Here is a 20,647-nt window from a genome sequence, read left to right on the forward strand (position 1 = left end):
TGATTTGTATGATTAAAAAAGATCTCTAAAGTTATTAACATTAAAATACCGAGGTATCATATGTCGTATGTTTGTGTGTTGTATAAGAATAAAATTGTATAATAAAATATTTATATATTAAATATAGGTTTAATGTCTTAAAAGTCATGAAGTTTGTTTAAATGTTTGGTTTTATCCTCTTCAAACCGAAAGTTAATAAAAAAAAGGTCAATTTTATCATTTTGCGTATTTATGGTTAATTAAAGTTCTTAAGGTGTGCATATATGATGTGGCACCGCGGTGTGTGGTAAATAGGAATGACAAAAAAGCCCGAACCCGATCATTTCAGGTCGTTATCGGGTTTTTTATCGGGTTCGAATCATTTTGATGTTAATTTCACGCATTCAAAGATAAAATATTTACTGTGGATAATCTTTTTGGTTATTAACAATCTGGTGTGAATGATCATTTTTTATGTTTTGACGTATTACAAATAATTTTTAATATACGTCCAGTTTATTTTATTAAAGTGATTAATCATATATTTAACTTAAAATGGAAGCTAGAACAAGTATTTTTTATAAGACATCAAGGTACCCTAAAACAGAATAAAAAATTGAATTGTTGTAAACCCGATAAAAAACCCGAAACCCGACGGAAAAACCCGAACCCCAATGGGGCGCCTCGATAAGATACATGAAATATATCGGGGCGGTTTGGGAAACCATGCCCCGCCACCACACGGACCCCTATAAAAAAATGTATAATGACTTGAGAGGTAACCTGTTTTAGGTTTTGGTCATATGTGGTCACTAAATTATTTTTCGTGATTTATTAACTTTTAAACTTGTTGAAACGTGTACATTATACAAGTATGACCAGTAATAGTAGGTTTTGCCGATTTCCGGCGTTATGTCCGGCCAAACATGAGTTCTCCGGTCAAACTCGATTTTTCGGCGTTGTTTCCGGTAAAGACCAAAAAAATTTCTGATCACTCATAAAAACCACCGAAAACAGAGTTCAAACCCCAAAAAAATCCACAAGAAAACATAGTTGTCTCATCAAGTGTGTGATTTGTAGAAAAACATCCACCAAAAATGGAGTTCAAAATTTTTAAGAACTGAAACATGTATCTGCCAAAAAAAAGAGAATGAACATGAACACGATTTTGTACATCTTCATCTTTTGGTATATCCATCTTCACCTGAAACATGCTCATCTTCATCTACGTCAGAAAAAAAAACGGAGTTGAATTTTATTTTTTTAAGAATTGAAACATGTTCGTCTTCATCTTCATCAGCATATATTATTACAAAATGTCTAATCAACTACAAATCAAGGTTCAAGCTTTATACCAACAAAATGTTGTGGATGAGGCAAGGGGTTATGGATCTACAAACTCCTTCTTGTGTCCTCAAGCTTTTCCTTCTTCCAATGGCTTCAATCCATACACTAAAACACTTAGAATGGCTCACAAACACTCACAATAGCATTAGGGTTTCGAGATTTAGGGTTTGGGACTTGGAGGCTGGAAATGAGGCCAACATGAAAGGTTTAAGGTGTTTAAATAAGGTGCAAACCCCGGAAATTAGGGTTTCATCTCTGCCAGCTTACTCGTTGAGTTGAGGCCTCCTAACTCGTCGAGTAGGTCACTTAAAGGTGCAACCCTTATGATCTCTACTCGACAAGTTTGGAGCTCCCAACTTGTCGAGTTGCTCAAAAAAATAGAATAAATTATAAATTAATATGTACCATGAACCATGCGTTACATATGGTCTTCACACAAGTGCCACGGGTTACCATCGGGGTCTTCAGACAATTAATTGCATGACAAATATCAATCCACATGTCAGATAATGGGTCGGCATTGGTGCCTTCGACTCACCTCATATTGTTGATAAAAATACTGCTCGACTACCGGTTCGAATATCTCGCACTGAATATACACAAGTTAACCTAATTAGAATCAAGTCACAAACTCAAGGCATAAGCTAAAACCCTAAGTCCAAACTCCTCCAATAAGGCCCAAAAGTCTTTCTGCTTTAATGGGTCTAACATCCAAGGTCTAAAACAATAATGGCCACAAGGCCTAAAAGGCCCAACCATGCCATCTATGGTCCAACAACAAGATTAAAGGCCCAAATACTCTAATAGATCCATGCCTAAGGCTAAGTAGGGTCCAAATGGCTCAAAAGCCCAACGAAAGCCCAAAACCCACTAGAAGAGTACGCCCAACGTACATCATCAATATGCTTATCGTAGTGGGTTCTTTGGCAGTACGTGCAACGTACAAACTAGTACGCCCAACGTACAAGCTGCTTTGCACAAAAAGCCATTAAGTACTTAATTCATGAAGCCACTTCGTCAAATTCCAGATCTTGGTCATTTTAAAGGTCCTAGGGCATAAAGTTGGAAACTTTATGCCTTTGCATGACATATGGGAACCCAATGTGACATCCCCAATTTCACGGCCAGAAAAGACCTATTTGTTTATGCTTTGTTTTTAAAATCAGAGTAATCGTTTAAAGAAAATTGTTGTGGAATTTGTCCCCAAAACAAAATATGATAAGAATTTATCAAATCATTTCTTAAAGAAAAGTATTTTCATTATATAACAAAATCTCGGGATGTCATGTTCCGATACAGACACATAAGCATAAACAGAACTTACATTTATTTACACTAATGATCTACATCTCCTTTAATCTCTCAGTGAAATATGTCTTCGCATTGATACCTGTGATACAAAGAAAACTGAGTGGGTCAGGCTTGGGAGCCTGGTGAGCATATAGGGTTTTCAACCCACAATAATATAATTATTATATTTAATCATCAAACAATCAACCCAATTACCCATCCCCATTATCTTCTTTTAGTATTCCTTAAAGATATTATCTCAAGGGTCATCTCCTATATCATATTTACTTCTCATCTCCTTACATCGTATTTCCTTATATGTTTGTTCCTACGAACTTTTACTAAGGATCATCGCCTACATTGCATAGACAATACTAATTCGGGGATTACTCCCTCAATATGTGTCTAGCAAGGGTTAGGGTATCATCGCATGATTACACAGCCACAACATCGCCTGGACTTGTAAATCATAATAAGGGTTAGTCTATCATCGCATGAATACGTAGCCACAACATCGCCTGGACTCGTAATTCATAATAAGGGTTAGACTATCATCGCATGAATACGTAGCCACAACATCGCCTGGACTCGTAATTCATAATAAGGGTTAGACTATCATCGCATGAATACGTAGCCACAACATCGCCTGGACCCGTAATTCATAATAAGGTTTAGACTATCATCGCATGAATACGTAGCCACAACATCGCCTGGACTCGTAATTCATCACCTATATATCATCACCTAATTATCATCACCATTATATCCTCACCTATCTCTCATCACATTTATTTTTCATCACACACCAACTATTTCATCTACCCATGTTCTACCCAACATATTTGTAGATATAAATTACATATACAACTTATTTAAAAACTCGTATAAAACATTCATTCAGCATCCATCTCAAGTAAACAAACAATGTATAAACACATAGCATGTATTTCATAGCAAATACTTCATATCTATGTGTAAGATGAAAGTGACTATACACTTACTTGATTAGAAGTTGATCAGACAGCACTACGACTTGTAGAAGTAGTATTCTTGGGTAGATCTGGAAGATCTTCACAAAAACCGGGCTCCTCGTGGGTAGGGCTTCGGCTCGGGAATCTCACTTATCGGGATCCTTGGGGCTTCGGAACTTGCTTCGGGGCTTGGGAATGATATCGGGGCTTCAGGATATAATTGGCACGCAAAACGATGCAAAACTTAGAGAGAAAGGAAGAAAATTAGCAAGGGAAATGGCTGATCACGGGTTCTATTTATAGGCTGTTGGGTCTGGGATTACGTTGGGCGTAATTTTGGAATACGTTGGGAGTAATTTTGGAGTACGCTGGGCGTACATAGAGTACGCTGGGCGTAATCTTCGGATAAGCTTTGGTATGCGTGCCACGATCTTCAAAAATTCATAACTTTCGCATACGAGCTCCGTTTTCAACGTTCTTTATATCCACGCGTAGGTGAGATTATGCTCTACAACTTTCATTTAGACTCCGTTGGCTAATTTTGACTTTATTTTTATTATATTATTTTTAGTAGGCCGGGACATGAAAACTCCGTTATAAATTCATAACTTCTTCATCCGACGTCCGTTTTCGCCTATCTTTTAATCGTTTCACTACAATTGACGAGATCTTCGATTCTCATTTAGATTGTTTCGGCTAAAAACCGCTCGATCTCAAATCGAGTATTCGGGCTGCATACCGCTAAGTCGAAACTTAGAAAAATCATAACTTCCTCATACGAAGTCATATTCGGACGTTCTTTTTATGCACGCTCATGGTTTAACGAAATCTACGACTTTCATTTAAATCGCTAAGACTAAATATCTGTCTAACATAAATTCACTATTTACATCGCGCTGTGTCGTGCCGGTTCTGTCGCAAAACTTCGACAGGTCATAACTTCTTCGTTATAACTCGGATTTCGGTGTTCTTTATATGCACGTAAACCTTGTAACATATACTATAACTTAGTTAAGATTATTCATTCTAAATAATCTTTCATCAAAAATCCATTTTTGACGTCTATCGTCTCTAAATTGACTAGCCCGGATCTACGGGCGTTACAATTATCTCCCCCTTAGGATGATTACGTCCCGGAATCATCAACGAAATAGGGCTTGTATAATGATTCCATACGTTAACTTTCCATCCTAATTAATAACCGTGATGTTCAATCTTACATCTGCTCTTCATACTATGTTGGACTTCCAATCGTAACCTTCAATTTATAAAATAAGTCCTTATTGTGGACTCCTTCTTCTTCTTAGGATAAATACATTCATTTATCTATTGTAACTGAATGATGAGTCGTGTTCTACTGACCTCTCAGCGAATGATGCAATGCTTAGACTTAGGTCTCTTAGAGTTAAATTCCATAATGGAATATATCTTCCTTCATATTCTAATGTGATATAATCACATTTTTATATTTAGCATTTCTAGCTACAAGCTTCCTTAACAACGAGCGTGATGCTATCGATCACATTGATTTCAATCTTTTGACTTAAGTCAGATGCTACCTTGAACTTGGTTCAATGAACCACGTAACAAAGTCATCGTAGTCGGACTCAATTTGATATGACCACTAGGGTCGGAATAACAACCATCTTACTAGTAATTATCGAAACAAGGGTAATGACATATCCGAATAAAACGGAATCAATCACTAGCTTCTTGGTAACCTTGTGACTTTCCCTGATCCAAGTGTGAGTCCTGTGCTTCCGATAGTATATGCATCTACTACCTTTCACACCTACTCATACTCGTCCCAAGTATTGTCCCACAGTCGACCAAGTCACCATACAAGAAAATCAGACAATCATTCAACACACCATATAACAAAACTAGGGTTTATATTAATTCCTTGAAACTATTACACAAAAGTTCAAGTTCACCCTAAACTATGCCTTTAATAGGCTACATCATAAGTTACTATTCACATTGCTACTTCATAACTTGATCCTTGGATATAAAATCCTCATTCTTGATTTGCTTCGTCAAGGATCATTGTGACATCCCCAAAATCTCGGCCAGAAAAGACCGATTTTCATTTATGCTTTTAAATATTTTCAGAGTAAATCCTTTTGATTTGAAAGAGTTGCGGAATTTGTTCCCAAAAACAAAACATGATAAAACATTGTTTACCGAAGCATTTCATAAAAGAAATGTATTTTCATTATAATCAAAACTCGGGGTGTCATGTTCCGATACAGACCAATAAGCATAAACGAATACATTACAAGTCATATAACAAATATAACATATGCAGACTTGTAAACAAAACAACTTGATGGTTCATCCATCTCATGCCCTTCCGCCACTACCTGTAATACAATTTAAAACTGAGTGGGTCAGGCTTGGGAGCCTGGTGAGCATATAGGGTTTTCAACCCACAATAAATATCATATTTAATTTTCACCAACCAACAATAACCCAATTACCCATTCCCGTTATTCTCACTTTAATGTCCCTAAAACAACTAACATAAGGGACCTAGTCTAAGAATATTTCATCGGGGCGACAACACATGCTTCGGGGGTACCTCAGCAATATAAGTCAAATAAGGCAACCATGAGGGGGATGGAGTACAACGAATGAACACCCAAGTTCATTAACACCTACAGGTGGCGAACCTGCTAATGTTTCCACAAGACTGTCTAGAATAGCCAGTGGTCGTCATCTAAACTCCGCTAGATGACTCAATCAAACAACAACGAGGCCTCTCATCTGTTTATTACACACCAACTGTCTACCCACGTTCTACCCAACATATTAGTAGATAAAAATATACATTTGTATACATAGTTTAAAGAAAACCTGTATAGCATGCTTTAATCAACACATATATCACATAACAGATGAGGCACAACACACATAACCCATATCTCATAAAGAAATAAGCAGATCTGTAAGATAGAAGAGAGTGAATACTCATTCACACATAACACAACCAAATATATACACATAGCATGTATTTTATATATAATACTTCGTATTATTGTATTTGGAAGGAAATAACTACACACTCACACTTATAAACAACAATACACTTAATACACTTAGACCAAACTTGTATTATTATCGTGTTTATGAAAGTTAGTATACACTCACTTGATCAGAAGATGATCGGACAGCACTACGGCTTATAAAAGTAGTATTCCTCAGCAGATCTGGAAGATCTCCTCGAAAATCGAACTTCTCGCGGGCAGAGCTTCGACTCGGGAACCACACTTCTCGGGATCTTCGGGATCTCGGGACTTGCCTCGGGGCTAGAGTATGATACCGGGGCTTCGGGGTAGCTTCGGGGGTAAAAATGCAGAGCTTCGACACGAAAATGAGAGGGAATTGGCAAAAATACCCGGAACCCTCGCATCCTATTTATAGGAGGCTGGAGCCTCGGAGTACGCGGGGCGTACTGCCCAAAACGTCATTGCTTACGTATCCGAAGTGCTCGAGTGCGAGTGTCGACATCCCTCGGAGTACGCTGGGCGTACTCGAGTACGCGGGGCGTACCTCGGATCAGATCGGTGACTCCTTCGGATAATGCTTCCGAATTTCCAATTAAATTTAAATACAAAATATTAAATAAACTTCGGAAATTCATATCTTCTTCATACGAACTCTGTTTTCGACGTTCTTTATATCCACGCGAAGGTGAGACTACGCTCTACAACTTTCGTTTAGACTCCGTCGGCTAATTTCGAATTTATTTTTATTATTTATTTTTAATAGGCCGCGACAGAAAAACTTCGTTATAAATTCATAACTTCTTCGTTTGACGTCCGTTCTCGCCTAACTTTTTATCGCTTTGATACCAACAACGAGACCTTCGATCCTCGTTTAGATTGCTTCGGCTAAAAACCGCTCGATCTCAAATCGAGTATTTCGGGCTGCACACCGCTAAGCCGGAACTTTAATAAATCATAACTTCCTCATACGAAGTCAGATTTGGGCGTTCTATATATATTCGGAAACCTCGTTTCAACTACTACAACATAGATCAAAGATATTAAGTTTATTTTACACTTAAATTTTGACGCTTATTTTTATTCTTAATTAATCAAACCACATAATTAAGCAATTAAGCACAAAACACATAATACTCAAATAATACAATCTTATTATTTCAAAACGGGTTACAGAGGTCAACCTAGACTATTACATTGCTACAAATGGCAAGCCCGAAACACAGGCGTTACAATTCTCTCCACCTTAGAATGATTCCGTCCCCGGAATCACACATCAACAAACAAATGCGGATAGCGACTCAACATGTCACTCTCCGACTCCCAGGTGAGATTCGGCCCATTCGTGTGTTTCCATCGGACAAGCACTAACCCAACCATTTTGCATCGCAACTTCTTAGTCTTTCGGTCAACAATTGCCTCTGGTTCTTCAATCAACCTTTTGTTCTCATCAATTCTCAATTCAGAAATTGGAATTATATCGGGAACTTCTCCCGTGAACTTCCTCAAATAACACACATGAAAAGTGTTGTGAATTCCATTCAGTTCTTCGGGTAATTCGAGCTTGTAAGCTTGGTTCCCAATCCTCTGAAGGACTTTAAACGGTCCAATAAACCTTGGACTCAACTTTCCCCTTTTTCCAAATCTTATAAGTCCCTTCCACGGCGAGACTTTAAGCAAAACCGAATCTCCAACCTCAAAAGTCATCGGTCTTCGCTTCTTGTCAGCATAGCTCTTTTGACGATCTTGAGCTGCTAACATTCTTTCCTTAATTATTTTCAACTTTTCAGCAGTTTGATGAACCATCTCCGGTCCCATAAACTGCTTTTCCCCAGCCTCAAGCCAACAAGACAGCGTACGACACTTCTGTCCATACAAAGCTTGATAAGGTGCCATCTTAATGCTCGAGTGAAAACTATTATTATAGGAAAATTCTACCAACGGTGAATGTTCATCCCAATTACCTAGGAATTCCAAGGTACATGCTCTCAGCATATCTTCAAGTGTTTGTATTGTTCTTTCACTCTGACCATCAGTCTGCGGATGGTAAGCTGTGCTTAAACATAACTTGGTACCCAATTCCTCTTGTAGACTTTTCCAAAACCTTGAGGTGAAACAGCTATCACGATCCGATACAATCGTTAACGGAACACCGTGAAGCCTCACAATTTCCTTCACGTAAGAATTCGCAAGCTTCTCCATAGACCATTTCTCCCTGGCCGCTATGAAATGCGCACTCTTAGTGAATCGATCAACGACCACCCAAATCATGTCGTGACCATTCTTTGTTCTGGGCAGTTTAGTGACAAAATCCATAGCAATGTCTTCCCACTTACCCATAGGCACAGGCAATGGTTCTAAACTCCCGTAAGGTTTCTGATGTTGTGTCTTGACTCTCGCACAAGTCACACACTCGGCCACATACTTTGCAACATCAAGCTTCATCGTCGGCCACCAGTAGTAGGGTTTTAGGTCCCTATACATTTTAGTGCTACCCGGATGAATTGAGTACATGGTTTTGTGAGCTTCTTCCATCAGAAGATCCCTAATTCTTCCTGACTTAGGTACCCAAATACGATCTTGGAATACCTTCACTCCATGACCGTTAGTACCAAACACCAACGTTTTACCCAAACGTTCCTCCTTTCGGTCATTTTTCTCAGAAGCTTCCTCTTGAGCTTTCTTTATACTTTCCACAATGGTCGAGACAACTTCAATTCTCAACGCTCTTGGCCTCTTCCTTTCAAGATTGACCTTCCGACTGAGAGCATCAGCAACAACATTAGCTTTACCGGGGTGGTAAAGTATCTCACAGTCGTAGTCTTTAAGTAATTCTAGCCAGCGTCGTTGTCTCATGTTCAATTCTTTCTGATTAAAGAGGTATTGGAGACTCTTATGATCAGTGAAAAGTTTGCACTTCGTGCCATAGAGGTAATGCCTCCATATTTTTAGAGCGAAAACTACCGCTGCCAACTCCAAATCATGAGTCGGGTAATTCTTTTCATGCTCTTTCAGCTGTCGAGACGCATATGCTATCACCTTTTCTCTTTGGGTCAAAACACAACCCAATCCAACACCAGACGCATCGCTATAAACAGCGAAGTCTTCAACTCCATCGGGTAGAGAAAGTATCGGTGCCTCGCATAGCTTCTTCTTTAACTTCTCGAATGCTTCTTTATGCTTCTCACTCCAAGCATAAGTAGCTCCTTTGTGGGTCAAAGTTGTCAATGGAGTAGCAATCGAAGAAAAGCCTTGGATAAACCTGCGGTAATATCCGGCTAATCCCAAAAAGCTTCGAATCTCTGTGGGACTTTTCGGTTGTTCCCACTTCGTCACAGCTTCGATCTTCGCTGGATCAACCATTATCCCTTCTTGGTTGACCACGTGACCCAAGAATTGGACCTCGCGAATCCAAAAATCACATTTGGAGAACTTCGCATAAAGCTTCTCCTTCTTCAAAACTTCTAACACTTCTCGCAAGTGTCTGCCATGCTCCTCCTGGCTTTTCGAGTAAATCAGAATGTCGTCTATGAACACTATCACAGATTTATCAAGGAACGGGTTACAAACCCTATTCATCAAATCCATGAACGCTGCTGGAGAATTGGTTAGTCCAAACGACATAACCAAGAACTCGTAGTGTCCATATCTAGTTCTGAATGCAGTCTTCTCGATATCTTGCTCTCTTACTTTCAGCTGATGATATCCTGACCTAAGATCAATCTTCGAGAAATAGCTCGAACCTTGCAATTGATCAAACAGGTCATCAATCCTCAGCAACGGATATCTATTCTTTATTGTTGCCTTGTTCAGCTCTCTGTAATTGATGCACATTCTCATACTTCCATCTTTCTTCTTCACAAATAACACGGGAGCTCCCCAGGGCGATGAACTAGGTCTAATGAAACCTTTGTCCAATAACTCCTGAAGTTGCATCATTAGCTCCTTCATCTCCGTTGGTGCTAATCGATAAGGTGCTTTTGCTATTGGCGTGGTCCCTGGTAACAAGTCTATTCTGAACTCCACTTGTCTATCAGGTGGTAATCCAGGAAGATCTTCGGGAAATACTTCCGGATAATCACACACCACTGGAATACTCTGCATCACCTTTTTTTCTTTCTTAGCATCAATCACGAATGCTAAATATGATGTACATCCCTTGGTCAAACACTTTCTGGCTTTCATTAGAGAAATGATTCCAGAATTCACTCTGCGTTTGTCCCCATACACCATAAACGAATCCTTTCCAGGCGGGTTTACTTTAACTATCTTTTTCTTGCACAAAATTTCGGCATCATTGGCGCTAAGCCAATCCATTCCCAACACGATGTCGAAACCATTAAGTTCGATAGGCAATAACGCCTCGTGAAACTTATTCCCATTAAGGTCGATCAAGACGTCTTTCATACGATGGCTAACAGGTACAAACTTACCACTAGCTACTTCGACTAATAAAGCATTATCTAGTCTGTCAATAGGCAAAGCTAGCTTTCTACCAAACTCATGCGAAATAAAGGAGTAGTTGGCTCCAGAATCAAACAATATATGAGCAGGTAATTCGTTTACGAGAAAGGTACCTGAAGCGACATTAGCTTCATCCTTCGCAGCTTCCAGTGTCCTCTGGAATGCTCTCGCCTTTGGCTTTGGTGGAATGTTGGGCTTTGCTGCCTCCTTCTTCTTTGGACAGTCTTTCAAAATATGCCCCTCTTCATTACACCCAAAACACATCCTTTTGTTGTTCGGAAATTCATTGGCAAAATGTCCGACCTTTCCACACTTGTAGCAGGTCACATCCTCGCTACATTTCCCAAAGTGCTTTTTCTTACACTTATCACACCACTTCGCCTCGCCTCCTTTTCCTCCAAACTTTTTCGAATCAGATTTCGAAAATTTTCCTTTCTTACCGGAACCAGATGTTCCCTCAAACTTCCTTTTCTCACCAACATCAACCTTGTTGGTGGTTCTCCCCTTGATCATGTTCTCCACAGACTTGGCAGCCCAGATAGCTGCCTCTAGAGTAAGTGCCTGACGTACTGGCACCTCGTACTCCCATGGAAGTCCCTTTGCATACCGATCCACCTTTGTCAGCTCGTCTGGAACGATACGCAAGGCAAACTCCATCTTATCGGTGAAGTTATTGGTGTACTCATCCACTGACATGCTACCCTTCGTCAATGTCAAAAACTTATTCTCCAACTCCAACAGATTTTGAGCCGAGCAGAACTTACGCTTAAACTGCACCAAGAACTCTGCCCATGACAATTGCAGTGGCTCGTTAGGGCTCAAAGTCTTCCCTAGAGTGTTCCACCAACGAACGGCTCCACCTCGGAATTGTCGCACAGCATAGATAGTCTGCAACTTGCCTCTACAGCCACATGTCATAAAGGCTAACTCCATTTCGGAGATCCAATCCATAACCCCAATCGGATCCTCCTTTCCATTGAAGGTCGATGGTTTGCAAGTCAAAAAGTCCTTGTACTTGCATCCCATTCCATCATTCCTTCCTTCATGGTTATCTTGCCTAACTATCGGTGGGTTGGCTGGACCAACAGACCCACTGAAGTTTCCACCTTCCGAGTGCCCTTCATTTAATTCAGGCTCTTCCACACGAATCGACAGTTCTTCACGATTTTGTTGAACCAACCGTCTAGTTTCATCCATCTGACGATCCAACATCGTCTGAATCATCAATTGCACACCAGCCATGGTTATTGGCTCAGGTGCTGCTGCTACGACAGGTATTGGCTCAATCACTGGTGGTTGATTCCTGTTTTCGTCAGCATTTCCAACTCCACTTCTTGTTCTCACCATTTTGATCTACACACCGAATAAGGTGAAATTAGATCCTCAATCATGATAGATATTCAAATCATCCTTATCACTCCGAAACGTTTACATGCTAGTTCTAATATCGTAGACGTACGCTTAGAATCCTACACACATAAGGTTTCTAGATCCGGTCGGCAACAGACCATAAATCCGAACAAATAATATCATATATGGCAACATATAACATTTAGCACATAAAGCATTTTAGGCAACTTTCCTAAAATAAACTAGTGCTCGTGTCTAAATCACATCAGACACACATCTCAAAACTTCACTTAGCATTCTAAGTTTAAGTCTAGAAATCCTACAAATTCCTAGTTCGCTTAAACTAATGCTCTGATACCAACTGTGACATCCCCAAAATCTCGGCCAGAAAAGACCGATTTTCATTTATGCTTTTAAATATTTTCAGAGTAAATCCTTTTGATTTGAAAGAGTTGCGGAATTTGTTCCCAAAAACAAAACATGATAAAACATTGTTTACCGAAGCATTTCATAAAAGAAATGTATTTTCATTATAATCAAAACTCGGGGTGTCATGTTCCGATACAGACCAATAAGCATAAACGAATACATTACAAGTCATATAACAAATATAACATATGCAGACTTGTAAACAAAACAACTTGATGGTTCATCCATCTCATGCCCTTCCGCCACTACCTGTAATACAATTTAAAACTGAGTGGGTCAGGCTTGGGAGCCTGGTGAGCATATAGGGTTTTCAACCCACAATAAATATCATATTTAATTTTCACCAACCAACAATAACCCAATTACCCATTCCCGTTATTCTCACTTTAATGTCCCTAAAACAACTAACATAAGGGACCTAGTCTAAGAATATTTCATCGGGGCGACAACACATGCTTCGGGGGTACCTCAGCAATATAAGTCAAATAAGGCAACCATGAGGGGGATGGAGTACAACGAATGAACACCCAAGTTCATTAACACCTACAGGTGGCGAACCTGCTAATGTTTCCACAAGACTGTCTAGAATAGCCAGTGGTCGTCATCTAAACTCCGCTAGATGACTCAATCAAACAACAACGAGGCCTCTCATCTGTTTATTACACACCAACTGTCTACCCACGTTCTACCCAACATATTAGTAGATAAAAATATACATTTGTATACATAGTTTAAAGAAAACCTGTATAGCATGCTTTAATCAACATATATATCACATAACAGATGAGGCACAACACACATAACCCATATCTCATAAAGAAATAAGCAGATCTGTAAGATAGAAGAGAGTGAATACTCATTCACACATAACACAACCAAATATATACACATAGCATGTATTTTATATATAATACTTCGTATTATTGTATTTGGAAGGAAATAACTACACACTCACACTTATAAACAACAATACACTTAATACACTTAGACCAAACTTGTATTATTATCGTGTTTATGAAAGTTAGTATACACTCACTTGATCAGAAGATGATCGGACAGCACTACGGCTTATAAAAGTAGTATTCCTCAGCAGATCTGGAAGATCTCCTCGAAAATCGAACTTCTCGCGGGCAGAGCTTCGACTCGGGAACCACACTTCTCGGGATCTTCGGGATCTCGGGACTTGCCTCGGGGCTAGAGTATGATACCGGGGCTTCGGGGTAGCTTCGGGGGTAAAAATGCAGAGCTTCGACACGAAAATGAGAGGGAATTGGCAAAAATACCCGGAACCCTCGCATCCTATTTATAGGAGGCTGGAGCCTCGGAGTACGCGGTTTCATCTCTTCCTCCCGATTTCGAGAGTTTGGTTTCTTTATCGATCATTGAAGATCCCTCATGTTTCCTTTTCCCTCCAACTTCAGCTCTCTCCAGACCCTTTTCTTTTATTTGGGTCTCAACATTTTTAGCTGCCCAGATGGTGGCTTTCATAGTGGTTGCTTGCTTGACTATCGGACCATAGTCTGCTGGTAATCCATTGAGAAACTTGTTGACCTTGGAAATTTCAGTTGGAATTAGGTATGGAATAAGATTCATCTTGTCCGTAAAGCTTGTAGCGTATTCAGTGACGCTCAATTTTCCTTTCTTCAGATTCTGGAGCTCATTGTTGATTTCCAGAAGATCCTGCTCAGAGCAGTATTGCATTTTTAGTTGCACCACGAACTCTTCCCAAGACATCTTGCTAGCTTCCCCCTTGGGCATCGAACCGGCCAGTAACTTCCACCACCTCAGTACTCTAGATTTTAATAGAGGAATTGCAAGATCGGTCTTCTGTCTGTTTCTACACTCGCAACTTTCAAACATTGTCTCCATCTCGGAGATCCAGTCCATGACTTGCATCGGCGTCGGGCTCCCAGATAGACACGGTGGTTTGGATGCCATGAAATCCTTGTATTTACATCCTCTTCCATCATTTCCCCCATCACAATTGTTTTGTCTAACAATTGGTGGGTTGGCTTGACCAACGGTACCACTGAAGTTTCCACCTTCCGATGGACCTCCATTCACTTCGGGCTCTTCAACTTGGATTGTAAGTTCTTCACGATTTTGTTGAAGCAGACGTCTAGTTTCTTCCATCTGACGATCCAACATCGTCTGAATCATTAATTGTACACCAACCATCGTCACTGGCTCAGGTGCAGCAGCTACAACAGGTATTTGCTCGATTACAGGTGGTCGATTCCTGTTTTCATTCGCGTTTCCAACTCCGCTTCTTGTTCTTGCCATTCTTGATCTATACACCGAATAAGGTAAATTTAGATCCTCAATCACGATAGAAATCAAATCGTCCTTATCACTTCGAAACGTTTATATGCTAGTTCTAATATCGTAGCCATACGCTTAGAATCCTAAACACATAAGGTTTCCAGATCCGGTCGGCAACAGACCATAGATCCGAACAAATAATAGCATCAATATAGCTATCACACAAAACATTTAGCACATAAAAGTATTTTAGGCATCATTCCAAAAATAAACTAGTGCTTGTGTCAATTTAGGTGTACTATCTAACATATTTTAGACACACTCCTCACAATCATTACTTAGCATTCTAAGTTTAAGTCAAGAAATTTCCTACAAATTCCTAGTTCGCTTAAACTAATGCTCTGATACCAACTGTGACATCCCCAATTTCATGACCAGAAAAGACCTATTTGTTTATGCTTTGTTTTTAAAATCAGACTAATCGTTTAAAGAAAATTGTTACGGAATTTGTCCCCAAAACAAAATATGATAAGAATTTATCAAAGCATTTCTTAAAGAAAAGTATTTTCATTATATAACAAAATCTCGGGATGTCATGTTCCGATACAGACACATAAGCATAAACAGAACTTACATTTATTTATACTAATGACTTACATCTCCTTTAATCTCTCAGTGAAATATGTCTCCGCATTGATACCTGTGATACAAAGAAAACTGAGCGGGTCAGGCTTGGGAGCCTGGTGAGCATATAGGGTTTTCAACCCACAATAATATAGTTATTATATTTAATCATCAAACAATCAACCCAATTACCTATCCCCATTATCTTCTTTTAGTCTTCCCTAAAGATATTATCTCAAGGGTCATCTCCTATATCATCTTTACTTCTCATCTCCTTACATTGTATTTCCTTATATGTTTGTTCCTACGAACTTTTCCTAAGGATCATCGCCTACATTACATAGACAATACTAATTCGGGGATTACTCCCTCAATATGTGTCTAGCAAGGGTTAGGGTATCATCGCATGATTACACAGCCACAACATCGCCTGGACTTGTAAATCATAATAAGGGTTAGTCTATCATCGCATGAATACGTAGCCACAACATCGTCTGGACTCGTAATTCATAATAAGGGTTAGACTATCATCGCATGAATACGTAGCCACAACATCGCCTGGACTCGTAATTCATAATAAGGGTTAGACTATCATCGCATGAATACGTAGCCACAACATCGCCTGGACCTGTAATTCATAATAAGGTTTAGACTATCATCGCATGAATACGTAGCCACAACATCGCCTGGACTCGTAATTCATCACCTATATATCATCACCTAATTATCATCACCATTATATCCTCACCTATCTCTCATCACATTTATTTTTCATCACACACCAACTATTTCATCTACCCATGTTCTACCCAACATATTTGTAGATATAAATTACATATACAACTTATTTAAAAACTCGTATAAAACATTCATTCAGCATCCATCTCAAGTAAACAAACAATGTATAAACACATAGCATGTATTTCATAGCAAATACTTCATATCTATGTGTAAGATGAAAGTGACTATACACTTACTTGATTAGAAGTTGATCGGACAACACTACGACTTGTAGAAGTAGTATTATTGGGTAGATCTGGAGGATCTTCACAAAAACCGGGCTCCTCGCGGGCAGGGCTTCGGCTCGGGAATCTCACTTATCGGGATCCTCGGGGCTTCGGAACTTGCTTCGGGGCTCGGGAATGATACCGGGGCTTCGGGATATAATTGGCACGCAAAACGATGCAAAACTTAGAGAGAAAGGAAGAAAATTAGTAAGGGAAATGGCTGATCACAGGTTCTATTTATAGGCTGCTGGGTCTGGGATTACGCTGGGCGTAATTTTGGAGTACGCTGGGCGTACATACAGTACGATGGGCGTAATCTTCGGATAAGCTTTGGTATGCGTGCCACGATCTTCAAAAATTCATAACTTTCGCATACGAGCTCCGTTTTTGACGTTCTTTATATCCACGCGTAGGTGAGATTATGCTCTACAACTTTCATTTAGACCCCGTTGGCTAATTTTGACTTTATTTTTATTATATTATTTTTAGTAGGCCGGGACATGAAAACTCCGTTATAAATTCATAACTTCTTCATCCGACGTCCGTTTTCGCCAATCTTTTAATCGTTTCACTACAATTGATGAGATCTTCGATTCTCGTTTAGATTGTTTCGGCTAAAAACCGCTCGATCTCAAATCGAGTATTCGGGCTGCATACCGCTAAGTCGAAACTTAGAAAAATCATAACTTCCTCATACGAAGTCAGATTCGGACGTTCTTTTTATGCACGCTCATGGTTTAACGAACTCTACGACTTTCATGTAGATCGCTAAGACTAAATATCTCTCTAACATAAATTCACTATTTACGTCGCGCTGTGTCGTGCCGGTTCTGTCGCAAAACTTCGACAGGTCATAACTTCTTCGTTATAACTCGGATTTCGGTGTTCTTTATATGCACGTAAACCTTGTAACATATACTATAACTTAGTTAAGATTATTCATTCTAAATAATCTTTCATCAAAAATCCATTTTTGACGCCTATCGTCTCTAAATTGACTAGCCCGGATCTACGGGCGTTACACCCAACACCTCATTTTATCGATTAAGACTCCCTTTAAGATCTTAAACTCATGCATGGTGACATAAAAACCATCAAGTTGGCATTTTTATGCTTTCATCATGCCAAAGGAACTCATATCTAACATTTCTAACCTTTGGAGTTGCTCAAACTCACAAGAGATGATCCTTAGACCCAAAAATGGACTTATTACCAAACCCTAACTCAAACTAGCAAAAGGATAAGCAAGGTCTGGACCTTTTACCTCCAAAAGTTCCCCAAGATGAAGTAGATGTTGGATCTAGAAGCTCAACCACGTCCAAGACTTGATTACCACCTTCTCCTTCTTGCAAACACACTAAAATGGCCACCAAAATCACTTTTAAGCTCAAGAATCACACTTACTTGCAAACTAGGGTTTAGGGATGATAAGAGGCAATGGAGGTTGTTTAGGGTTAGGTCCAAATGGCATAAGAGTGTTTAAATAGGGTGCATGCCCTATAATTAGGGTTTTTGTCTTAGGCCACGTACGCCCCGCGTACGTGGTGCATGTTCGCGTCCAAACCACCCTAGTACGCTAAGCGTACGCATATGTATGCCCAACGTACGCCCCGCGGACGTGGTGCATGTTCGCGTCCAAACCACCCTAGTACGCTAAGCGTACGCATATGTATGCCCAACGTACATAGGGACCTCCTTGCAAATAAGGTTCATTCCAAGGGTTAAAAGGGTAGATACATGCATTTCGAATGTTACATTATTTATGTATGTATGGTATGTGGTGTTTTGGGGAACTCACTAAGCTTTGGACTTACGGTTTTCAGTTTATGTTTTAGGTGCTTCTGGTTTCAAAGGGAAGAGCTCGGAATGATTGCAGAGCACACACCACTCGATTCCACATTTTATGATTTACTCTGATATTGATGATGTATCGATACATTTTGATAACCTAGGTTTGATGGTAATGATATGGTTTGATGTCTTATTAATCTAAAAAAGAAAAAATTTATGGTCTTGTTTTTGGGACGTTACACAAGGTACATCAAGAACACTCCAAATCACTTAAAAACATCTTCTTTTTGCTCACAAGGCTCGATCTAGGGTCAAGGTTACAAGAGAGGGTGTTAGAGAGGTGGAGGCTGAGAATGAAGTGGGTTTGGGGAAGTTAAAGAGCTTAAATAGGATTCAAACCATGAAAATATGGTTTGGGCACTGATCACGTACGCCCAGCATACTCAAATTTACCCCCAAGTACTCAGGCATACTCACTATGCCCAGCGTACACGGCTGACCCAAAAATCGTCCTAACTTCAAACGGTCGTATTTTCTTCGTTTCAACTTCGTTTTCGACGTTCTTTATATCAACGGAAAGGTATTGAAGATATCTAAAATATCATCTAAATATCTTGGACTAAAAACTTCTCGAACAAAAATCCATATTTCATGCAAGAACACAACCTAAGACTTTCCCCTTTCTACCATTCGACCCAAAACACAATTCAAGGGTTAAATCTTTTAACCAACATTACCTCCTTCCACAAGGACTAAACTTTGCCTCCTTAAGGTCCAAAGCCTCACACAACCGACTTCCAGTCCATGGCCCAGAAATGACAGGAAATAGAATGTTACATTGTGGGTCAAAGACACCAATGTCGGCTCACTGGATTGTGTTATGTGGAATGTTACTTGTCTTTGTGATTCTTGAATGTATGATTAGGTTGAAATACACCCCAAGGTTGGGCCCTTCATTGTATGTTTGGGTTGAGATAAACCATAGAGCTAGGCTCATTGATATGTATTGGGTTGTGACATACCCCAGGGCTGGGCCCATGATTGTATGTTGGGTTGGAATATGCCCCAGGGTTGGACTCACTGATTTGTATGGTATATGGTATTTGAGGAACTCGATAAGTTTTGTGCTTACAATTTATGTTTAAAACATTTTCAGGTACTTTTGGGTTCAAAAGGAAGGGTCTGACTTGATTACACTACATCCTCTAGAGATTTATTCTGCACTGAATGTTTACGAATTACTTTGATGTTTTGAAAATATTTTTATTCTGATTGTCTTTTAGTTAATGAATGAATGGATTGACTTATTTAAAAATGAAAATTTTACTCAATATTTTTGGGATGTTACAAAAACCGAAACAAACTGAAAACCAACTAAACCAAGACCATATATACTCAGTTTGGTCTTTGGTTTGTAAAAAAATGTTAATTCGATCTTGGTTCGTTCCCTGGACCACACCCTACTCGTGATCCCGAGAATTGAACCAAAAAAAAAAGATCAAAAACGAACCAAAACCATACATACATATTTGGTTTATATGAAATGTTAATTATGTTTTGATCCAACTCAAGTCTTATCCGATTCATGGACCACACTCACCCTTATCGCACACATTTCTTTTGGTCGTGTATTGATTAAAACTAATGGTGTTCATCCATTGGATGTTAAATTTTTTCAACCGATCCAATCTTATTGAGTATAAAAAACCGAACCGGACCGATCAAATTAGATATTAGATTTGATCGGATTTATCAATTGGATATTTTTTTTTGATTTAATCCATTGGTTTTTCATCATCCAACCAATTTTAATTCCTTTCTATAGAATGTAAAATATAACTATCATAACTAAAAATAAAACCACATACAATTACGTTAAATAAGACTAACAATGTAACTTTAACTTCAAGTCAACAATTTATATTTTATTGAATAACTAATAATAATCGGAGGTGGATGATAATATTAGAAATTTATTGGATTAAAATTAGACATTTGAATCGGTTCGAATCAGTTATCATGTGATTTTTATGATGATAAATTAGATCTAATTCAACTAGATTATAATTTCATATCGGATACAATTCAATTACAACATCCAATCCAATCGGTTAAATTGATTAATATT

The sequence above is a fragment of the Lactuca sativa genome, chromosome 9 (genome assembly GCF_002870075.4).
Source record: "Lactuca sativa cultivar Salinas chromosome 9, Lsat_Salinas_v11, whole genome shotgun sequence".
Lineage (NCBI taxonomy): Eukaryota > Viridiplantae > Streptophyta > Magnoliopsida > Asterales > Asteraceae > Lactuca > Lactuca sativa.